Source organism: Mytilus edulis, chromosome 7 (assembly GCF_963676685.1).
Source record: "Mytilus edulis chromosome 7, xbMytEdul2.2, whole genome shotgun sequence".
In the NCBI taxonomy this organism is placed as follows: domain Eukaryota; kingdom Metazoa; phylum Mollusca; class Bivalvia; order Mytilida; family Mytilidae; genus Mytilus; species Mytilus edulis.
The window spans coordinates 17,852,318-17,863,169 of NC_092350.1; the positions used below are offsets into that span (position 1 = coordinate 17,852,318).

Sequence of the window (10,852 nt, forward strand, 5' to 3'; positions counted from 1 at the left end):
CATAAAAGGCAGAAGTTGAAACTCAAACTAAAGCAATTTAGATTTAAATCTATTTATCTCAAACACAACATATATTACATATATACATGTATACACAAACAGTGTAACTCTTTAATTTAGACAATAGTCTCTCAATACTTGTTATGTTGTCTGACATACACACTTGGCAATCCTAACCAGATATCATGTTCTCTACTAAGGTCGATGCCGTGAACATATAACTTTGCTGAAAAATCTTTGTTGATTAGGATAGTTAATTTAACATACACACTTTTAGATGATGGATGATGTGCTATAATTTGCAAGTGCTCACTGGAAGCAGAATTATATACATATGGAAAAGTTGGACTAGTACAAATTGTCTTTTTCAATGCCTTGTAAGGGTCTTCTAGATCTGAAGATATTACACATTCTTTTTTGCATTCAAGTTTAATATGTTGATTAACATCAATTTCTTCATCTAACGAAAGTTCTGACACTGTCTGGTTATCAGACAAATATGAATGATCCAAAGAGACTGAATCCACACTGGTGCATGTAAGCTCTTCTGTTTCAGATGACAGAAGATCTTCATCATGTGCGATGTCCGCAGGCGTATGTGCATGTATTTCAGTTTGCCCTTTGTCTACTTTTGGTTTGCCAGTTCCATGTCTTTTCCTGTGATATGGCACATTCTACCATTACTTCCTCTTAGGCATTCTATAAAGTAATGAGGACACAAATTAATAAACAGAAGGAAAAAAAAACAAAACTAGGAAACATATAGTATGAAATTTGTTAAAAAAAAACCCAAAATGGAGCTCTTGTCAATAGATATAAACAATTCACCAAAGTATAATCTAAATATTGATTAAACTGTTTTTGAGCTAGTGTCCGACATGCTGACAACAGACAACGTTGTACCAGAAATTAATATGGGCGTATAAAAAAACTGTTTATATTATTTAAATTGTAATTTTTGCAAGTTGTACATTGTGACCTGGCGTTAAGATTTATTGATTTCACTAAAATCATTCGATTAAAGCATACAAACACCAACAATGACCAAAACATGTATATGTCAACCTGGAATAATATATATTTCATACCAAGTCATGTTTTATAAAAAAATTCAGTGTGTCAAAGTGTGTTAACTTTAATAAGTAAACCAAATGCTTGTTTCAAATTGATTTTAGCAAGTGCTGTGGGGAAAAAATGTACATTGATACTTGGGAATTGATGTACTGATACTGTGATCACCTGTTTCTGAAGTGTGTGAGTATTGCATATGAATGTTGAGTCTGTAGATGTTGTTTTAAACATTGATAATTCCAGTTCAGGACTGTATCACTTTATAACACTGGATGTTGACCTTGACAATCCAGAGAAGCTGCGTGCTAAAACCTATTATGCAACCCCGACCGCACTAATTATTGTTTCTTAACATGATTATTCTTTTTTTTATCATTTTTGATATTGCATGAGCATGATGAGGGACCCCTGATAACTGAGACAGAAGTATAAGACAAATAAAAAAATATAGATATAGGAAGATGTGGTGTGAAATCCAGCCTTCAACATGGAGCCTTGGCTCACACTAAACAACAAGCTATAAAGGGCCCCAAATTTTACTAGTGTAAAACCATTCAAATGGGAAAACCAACGGTCTATCTATGTTTTGTGCCAGATAGGAGGCTTAATTTTGCCCAGTAAGCTCAAAAGCATGTAAGGAACAAAAGACCATTAAAGTACATTTTGTTTACTATTCCTATATTGACTCTGGAGCTGCTAATAAACTTCATTGCCCCGGTTCAGATATTTTGAGAACGAAAAAAAATGAAAATTAATATTAGCAAAGAAAGGCTCAATATCTATTTCATTTTCCAAAATAGGAAGCTCATTTTACTCTGCAAGTCTAAATATATCTAATGTAAGGAACAAAATAACTTTTAAGCATTTTTATGCAATGTGCATTGACCTTATACCTACAAACTAGCAGCTCTGCTCTGGTAGGTAGATATTATGAAACAAAACAGAGCTGTTAAACAATTTTAATCAAATACTCAACATAAGAAGCTGAAATTTGCTATGCAAGTGTAAAAAGGTCTAAGAAATGGGAAAAAAATACTGCAATATGTGATTGTGTAGCCTATATTCAACAATATAGCTGCAAAATAGCATCCCTGCTCTGATTGGTAAATAATTGACAAAAAAGATGGAGGGGGTGAAATAACTTCAATATTTGACTAACCACTTAACAAATAGAGTTGAAACTTGCTATGCAAACGTAAATATAAAACAGGCAAGGAACTCATTCAACCTAGATCATCTTTTAACACCAAAAATGCAACTTTAGCTGAAAAAAATACAAGCCCATTCTCCATGGAAGTCGCCATTTTGTTTACTGAAAAGGGCTGATTTATATGTTATATTACACGTGAAATACACAACAAAAGACGCTCTAATTTCATCTGCAAACGTAAATATTATCTAAAACTTGAAATTAAATAATTTTGTACAAGTAAATGCAATAAAAATGAATAATTTCAATGCAACATGACGGTCATACCACCTTGGTCTCAGCATCATGGGCAGCATCTGGCATCCTTACTTATAATCACTTATCATGATGTTTATAAGCGTCTTATGATGTTTTTGTAGTGAAATATCATTTAATACCATAAATTTACATCTACTTAATATGTTTTTGTTTATTCATATAATGTTTTTATACTTACAAATTGATGAAGAAATCTCGAAGCGGCGGTTCCCGCTGAAGCTTTCTGCAGATCTCGTAATTTCTCGCGATTCGCGGTACTTCTCTTTCTGAAAGAATCTTAGGATAAGCCTGATCTACATTTTTTTACTGAAGTTGAAAAAATGGCAAGATCATCAGCATATGTATAGTAAAGAATAGGCTGGTCGTGAATAAACAACAGCTGGATCAGGGGAACTTTTAACACAATCAGGAAGTTCATTTATAAAAATTTTAAACAAATTTGGACTCAAATTGCCTCCCTGTTTTACTCCAACTTTAGTTCTAAAGAGATCTCTTACCATACTTTCTAACTATATTCAATAGCTTAAGTTTTATCCCTAGGAGAATGACAGTATCAAAAGCCTTCTGGAAATCAACAAAGCAGGCTAACATTCTACCTTCTTTTGTATTACAATACTTATTTATCGGTCCAACGATTTACAGAAAAGAGCGACGATTTACAGAAAAGAACCGAAAAGAACCGAAAAGAGGATACATTTATATTTATTATACAAAGTTAAAACAATATATATATATTCACGGATTTTTTTTTTTTTTTTATATTGTTATCATTTCTTCGTAATATTTAAAATGAATGCATTATTCAACTGTAGTCTTATATTGTGCATTTATAGGGATACATTGTATCATGGATATGTGAACTAACAAAAAAGAAACAGTATAACTTGGTTCTTAAGTAATATTTTTTAAATATATAAATTTTTCTTTCTATTTTTCTATTCTATAAGATAGGCATCCGACCCTACCTGTAATGTTTCACATGCAAGTTAAAATTAGTCCTACCACAGTATAAGGTGTTCAATGCTTTGCAATATGCTAATCCTTCGATTACAAAAAAAATCGATTTCCTTTTCGGTTCTTTTCGGTCCTTTTCGGTTCTTTTTGGTACTTTTCGGTCCTTTTCGGTTCTTTTCTGTAAATCGTCGCTCTTTTCTGTAAGTCGTCGAACCCCTTATTTATAATAGTTTTTAGAAAGAACAAATGGTCAGATGGTCGTGTTTTTTTGTTTTTTTATTTTATTTTGGTAAACCAAATTTGGCACTCATCAATGATATGATATTTATCTAAGGATTTACAAAGACGTGTATCAAGTATCTTATTAAAAAGGCTTCCCCAATGAATCAGTAATTGTAATTCCTCGATAGTTATTAAGATCGGATGCATCATTCCCTTTATGAATTGGGAATAAAAAACATGTGGTCCAGGGTTCATGGTATTTCCCATAAGAAAGACAAAGATGTATAACGGAATTCAGAATTTTCTAAAACCACGGGTAATAATTATACCTGAACTTCGAATTTGCGCCTTATAATCAGCTTGACTATATACTAAATGACAATACGACTTCTCAAAATCCAGGCTAAGAATAAGAGGTATGTTGTTTAATTCGATTACGGACCTGCGAATTCGCGGATATTGTCTTGTCTCGATAACGATCTCCATAACATTATTTTGACTCCTTACTTATGCTCTTTCGACTTAAGTATCAATTTTAAATTGTAGATTTTTCTTTTAAATTCTACCTAGTAGGTACATACTAGTTTTTAAAAAGTTTATCTTTTCAATACATGCAAAATATAAAGAAAATAAATCAGGATACTGTTATTCAAGTTTGTTAAAATCGCCTTTTCTTAATTCGTAACTAAGAATGATCATAACCAGAGCTGTGTGTTAAAATGAATTCTCCACTTTTGAGAATTTATATTGTTATTAAACTTAACAGCTTATAATTAGTTGCCTCTTGGTTGATTTTATACATTATATTTTAAGTAACAGTGACTGGTCATTTTATTTTGTATTGGTTTTTTTTCGATTCGTTCCAATTTTCTTTCCTTTCGCACTTTACAGGTATCCCTTTATTCACCTCTTTTAGTTTTTATCATTTAGTGAAATCAACTTCACAAATATATCATGTAATATATTCATATAACAAAAGACACGTTTAAAACTATTGACTTGTCTTATTAGGTCCTATTTAATAAAGAGTTACGACCATCACAATTTTAAGTTACGACCATCCTGAACATTTTTGTTTTTTTTAGTTACGACCATCATGCTCGAATTATTGAATGATCATTTTACGAAATTTGGAATGTTTTTATGTATCAAATTTTGTTTCAATATCAACGCACTGACGATTAGTATGTATGAGACAAGCGGTTTTACTGAAACATTTTATTACTGCACGAAAATCGGAAAAGAAAAATGTATCCCTAGAGTTGTCTCCCATCTTCGGATGGTCGTAACTTAAAGGTTACGACCATCCGCTTACCACCAGTGATTACATGTTTAGTTACTGAATACAATACTCACTATATATACATGCATCTATATTTTAAAGAATCTGGTAGTGAACCTGTTATGCATATAGCAACATACTTAAGTTTACACTGTGTATATTCAAATTCAATTTATTTATTTTCATAATCACAGAGTCCTTTAGTGCTTTATAAAATTTGACAAGATCACTCACACTTTCATACCAAACCTTTCTCTCTGCGCTCACTCTGACTTTGTTAATGAGAGGCAGTACAGTGGACATACAAGTCGAGTAAGTACATAAAGAGCGATAACTCTAATGGTTATATCTAAAATTTTCTTGTTTACCAATTATGTAAATCGTTTTAAATTAATTCAGTATACTATTCACAAAATTCACACAATAAAGATTAATATGTGTTGTCTTCATTTTTTGTTATCCATATAAACTAGTTATTTGTCCTTATATATCAGGACATTGATGTTAATCATATACGTCGTCCTCTACTTAGTTTATATCGCAGAACTGACAAAGACATTCGCATCTGGGTAATGGTTCTTATTTTCCAAGAGAGTAGTATTTTTCTTTTATGTCTTTCAGCTTCTATCCTTACAAAAGATTACTAATTTTGAATACGGAATGCATTGACCGGTAATCGTTATTATTTATTTCAAATATTTTTGTCAAACTGTAATGTAGACTTAAATTTAAAGTAAGAGTCTAATATCAGATGGAGAATCTATTATGCTTTTCTTGAATTTAAAAAAAAAAATCATCTTTGAATTGTTTTTTTTTAATTTATTTTGACTTAAAATTAGTTTTTTTCTTAAAATTTCAATGTGATTTGTTTTTGGCTGAATAATTTAAAATTACAGTATCATGAGTTGCCTGTATGATTTATATTCTTGTATTTATTATAATATGCATTTATTAACAGGTCACCTGGTTAGTGTTGTAGTCTACATCAAGTACATAGACATATGTATTTTAAGGTCAGCATATAGAAGAACCTTCCAAGTTCGGAGAAATATGCCATAGTATAGCTCTGCTTTGAAACACCTAATAAATATTTACTAAATCTTATATCTAATTCTTTATGTTTCAATTCTCTGAAAATTTAATACAGCGGACGTTTTCCCTTTTTACGCCCAATCTTTACACCCATACATGATTATACGTTTTAAAGATTGGTCAAATTTACGATTGCCTGATGGGGAAGATTATTTCAGATCTTGATACAATTTCAAGTTAGCTTTAAGGTGGCTCGGGCCTTTTAGAAGTTTCTATCAGAAGTGTCGTTTTTTTTTTGTTATTTTAATCTTTATAGTGAGTGAATCAAATTGGTCGAAAAAAATAGGGGATTCCGGACCATTTAAGCTCAAAATATTACTTTTAAAGAGGTATGTAAAGGGACCTTTTTCAATGAAATGATAGGGAAAATAGAGGTGTTGACGTATTTTTATCGAAATATGTAATAACGAAATGTATTTTTGTTTGCTTACTTTATATGTTTCTCTTTTTTTTATAATTTGTAAAAACAAGTCACAACATTTCTATTTTAAACTTTAATACAAGTTATTTCCTGTCAGGTGGTGTTAAAATGATAAAATGTGAAACAAGTGTCAAACATGTTGAATGTTTCCGGTGTATTCAGTGATAAAAATAAAATAATTTTTCGTCATTTCTAAAATTTGGTTAAAGACTAGTCTCCCGCACTCGGCGTTTGTAGTTTCTCTTTGTACATCTATATATTACTTAAATAGCTACGTCCAATTTGTTAGCCGACATCACGTGAACACCACGAATTAATGAAATTAACTTTTTATATATAGACATATTATAGGACTATGTTGATGATCGAAAAATTCTACTATAATGATTCCAAGTATTTTTGATTTCCACATGATAAATATCATCAATAATCCACACGATCCAGATTGAAACCGAAACCAAAAACCAATAGTATGTCTGTCATAACTTTGATAACTATTTATGTCTGTATTTGTTTCCTGTAACAAGCCGACCATCATGGTAATGGGGTAAATGAGGAGATAAAATAGATGGAACTCCTTCTTGGCTAAAACTGTACCACGTTTACTATGAAGTTTAAAAAAAAAAAACCACATACATTCTAGAATGGATAGTTCATATGCAGTACTTTTTATAAAGGTCAAATTAATAGAGGGCCTTTCGGCATATTTTCAACGTGTATACGACCCAAACTTCTAACAGTTTAAACTAAAACTAAGCTTTGAACAAATCCTACATTGACTTTAGGATTACCACATATTTCAATATGACCAATATGCATATGTAAATTTACTGGTAACATTCCAAAGTTATGTCTCTATAAAATGAAATATAGAGAACGAGTACGTTAAAAAAATTACTTATCTATAAATATGATAAATATCCGAAAAAAGGCGTGGTTTGAGAAACAGCTGTATAAACAAAGTGCAACCTATAATTGGAAAGATTTTATCAGATGACAATACCAATATTAAACATCTATGCTAAAAATATGGCGTTGGTACTTTGATTCAGTCACGGTTGTATTCTTCTAATCAGTTTTAAAAAGTAATTGAAAAACAACACGTTTAAATGTTCCTTTACGTTTTATTTTAAATTGAATCTTACTGTGCGTATTGCTGTGTGTTTGTTTATCCTTAATTTACAGTAAATTACTAGAGGTATATAGGAGGAGGGGAGGTCACCCAAAACATGTCGCGCCTGTCCTAAGTAATTAACATTTTTGTTTAATTGCCAGCTGATGCACAACTCCACGTAATGAATTTTCTCGCTGTGTTTTACACGAAGACTTCTCGTTGGCCTTTGTCTGTTTTTCTGCCCTTTTGATCGGTAGTCTTTTTTGGGACAATATAGTTCTGAAGGTAATAAGGGGCTTTATTCTTCGGAATTTTATGAACAATAATCAATATATGATAATAAAAAAAAACAAACAAAAACAAAACACACATATATTTGAAATTTACTTGTACTCATTTTAGCTCCTTGCATAAATCTTCAGTATTCAGTAGGTGTACATTGTAAGTATTTGTGCATCCAGTAAAATCATAGAAAATCTTTTCTACAGCTAAACAATTATTTTAGTTCCATGATCATTACAGTTAAGCAACGAAAATGAAATATTGGCATGATATAAGGAATTTAAAACAATTTCTAAACTTATATCTTGATAGTTAATTATAGATAACAGTTCAATAGAAGAACGTGCTTATACATACATTATCAATTTGATTTGCCAGTCTTAGTGTGTGCAATATACATACATATAAACGTTTGTGTTTAAATAGATGTCATGGTGCTACCTTGTATTTATATATTGAGTGGATGACCTACCGAACCTTGTTCTTTTATTTGTTTCATCCAGCTTTTTAGCATTTGATACTATTAATGTTTTAATGCCAATCATTGAAAGTGCTGGTATCATCTTTTTCTTATTTATTCCACGGGAATGAACATGTCATTGACTAAGTTCGATTATTTCAAAGTTTTATCCATTTATGAATAAAACAAACGAATTAGCTATATTAATCAGGATCTGAAGCTTTATATTACTAGATCACACCTGTTGTGGACTATTAGAGAGGTATTTGAACCATTTTATAAATTGATCTGAGACTTTGTTTAAATGTAATTTAAGGCAGAGAACAAGATAAAGTTTCTTTCTGATCTAGAAAAACTGTGCCTACAACATTATCGTCATAAAAATATAAATAGTATACATTAAAACTTCGTTACTTATAAATTGAATTAAGAATATTATGTGGCCATTATAAGGACCTGCAACTTGGTGGTCCAGTATAACCAAAATTTTATTTAACATTTTTTTTTAAATTATACATTTTTTTGTTCGGACAATTTAAAAAAAAATCAATGCATCAAGCATGTATGATTATATTATTCTTGCACTACTGCAGTATTCACTAGAAAAAATATAACTTTTTGTTTTATTTGACAATCTTAACAACCACCCAAGATCAATAAAAAATAAAATCATAAAAATTCTGAACTCCGAGGAAAATTCAAAACTGAAATTCCCCAATCAATTGGCAAAATCATATGATAAAGCACATCAAATGAATGGATATTCCTGACTTGGTACAGGCATTTTTAAATGTAGAAAATTGTGGATCGAACCCGGTTTTATAGCGCTAAACCTCCCACTTGTATGACAGTCACATCGAATTCCATTATATTTACAACGATGTGTAAACAAAACAAACATAATGCACTTTTGCGATCACACTCGTTTTTGTTTTGATATTAACGTTTATGCTTTATTCTGATTTTATTTTCATAAATTTTATTTTTGTCTGTGTGATCTAAATTTACTGGAATGGCCTCTATGTGCCTTCTAGTTTGGAATATATTTCTATTTGTATTTTAAAACATACAAAATGTTCACTTACCACTACCAACGCTGTGTATACACACACAACACATATTGATCACATGTATACATGTTACGAAGCAGTAAAAGATAACGATTTTCTATAAATAAACTATGTTTAGATATCGATCATCAACTCAGCATCATATGTCAACCTTATCACTAAAATGGCGGCTATAATGAACTTGAAAAATACGAAAGTAAAGAAAAACATTATGTTAAAGCAGATATAAACACAGAGCAATATTTCGTTCATATATTTGATGAAGAAAGATAGATAATTATGTGACGATAAAAGTGTATATTCTTGTGGTTGTGTTGTGCTGTGCTGTTGGGTGTCTAAGTTTAACTCGTACACGGAACGAAAAATGCCTGGTATACTCTTTAACAGAGTTACCCTAAAAAATCTCTGGTAGCGTGATTAAGGGAATTCTGGTCACATAAATAAATAAATGGATCCTGGTGTAGTCTGAACGAAGCCTTGCATTAACATTAACACAAAGTAGATTAAAAGTTCAATACTGTATAATTCAAAATCCAAAGTACATGTTACAGTAATACAAGTTTACAACATCTAAAATGCAGACTCAACATTACGATGACATAATTCTTACCTCCTACGTACACTCCTCTCGTACACAAAATCGTCTCTCCTCCTCGTATATCGTTTATCGTCCCCCTCTCACTATCTATTTCTCTCTTTTATACTACTCCAGTAACCTGATCATATAATATGGTTAAATGATTCTGAACAAAGAAATGTTCTACAGGAGCTATATTACAGGATCCAGGTGTCATACCACCATTTAAAAGTCCCTATCTGTTCAACCAAATTTTGCAATTTTCACAGCTTTCTAAATATTTTACCTTAAGTTTAACTTCATAGAAACTAGGTATATCCTGAATTGTACAGGTGTCACCTTTCTGCATGCCAATTTTCAACATACATTCAAAATCATATAAGAAAGCAGAGAGCTTCCGAAAGGAGGTACCACTAAAAATAACCCCTGGTTTTCTGGAAATCTTAAATTAGTATACTATGGAGCGCATTAATCCTCAATTTTTAATGCAAACTCATAGACAGGTAAATTTGGCTCAAAATGGTCTTAATATATTTCTCTTTCAACAAAACTTTCATTTCTGCAAATTTGTAAGTTAGTTTAGGTGAACAATGACATCAAATGCACTTTTTTTTGTCCGAGTAGGCCTACTTTCACATACGTTCTAAATTTGAGGGAGTAGTTGGTGGTATGACACCTAAAGAGACAAAAAAGTTGATTAGAAATCTTTTATTTTGCTTTATTCTTAATCCTTAGTCAATTTGTAGTTAAAAACAGCCTATCTGAGCATTATGCGACTTATAATAAAAATTTCACAGCTCAATTTAAACTGACTGTAATGTATGACTTTGATAGAAAAT

General features: G+C 31.0%; 2 long non-coding RNA genes across 4 annotated transcripts in view; both read right to left on the minus strand.

Moving 5' to 3' along the window:
• LOC139480902 (uncharacterized) overlaps nt 1-10,484 on the minus strand; it is a 22,276-nt gene extending 11,792 nt beyond the window's left edge. Inside the window, exon 1 of one of the 3 annotated variants that reach the window (XR_011654535.1) lies at nt 10,300-10,484. This is a non-coding gene — a long non-coding RNA (uncharacterized lncRNA). Of the gene's footprint in view, nt 1-9,451; nt 9,575-10,046; nt 10,186-10,299 lie in introns of those variants that run through there. The other 2 variants (XR_011654534.1, XR_011654533.1) reach the window with 2 other exon arrangements.
• LOC139480877 (uncharacterized) lies at nt 37-1,846 on the minus strand. The gene is made up of 2 exons (XR_011654527.1): nt 1,240-1,846; nt 37-699 (listed from the first exon to the last, which is right to left on the minus strand). It is a non-coding gene; the product is annotated as an uncharacterized lncRNA (long non-coding RNA).
• Nucleotides 10,485-10,852: the final 368 nt, after the last annotated feature.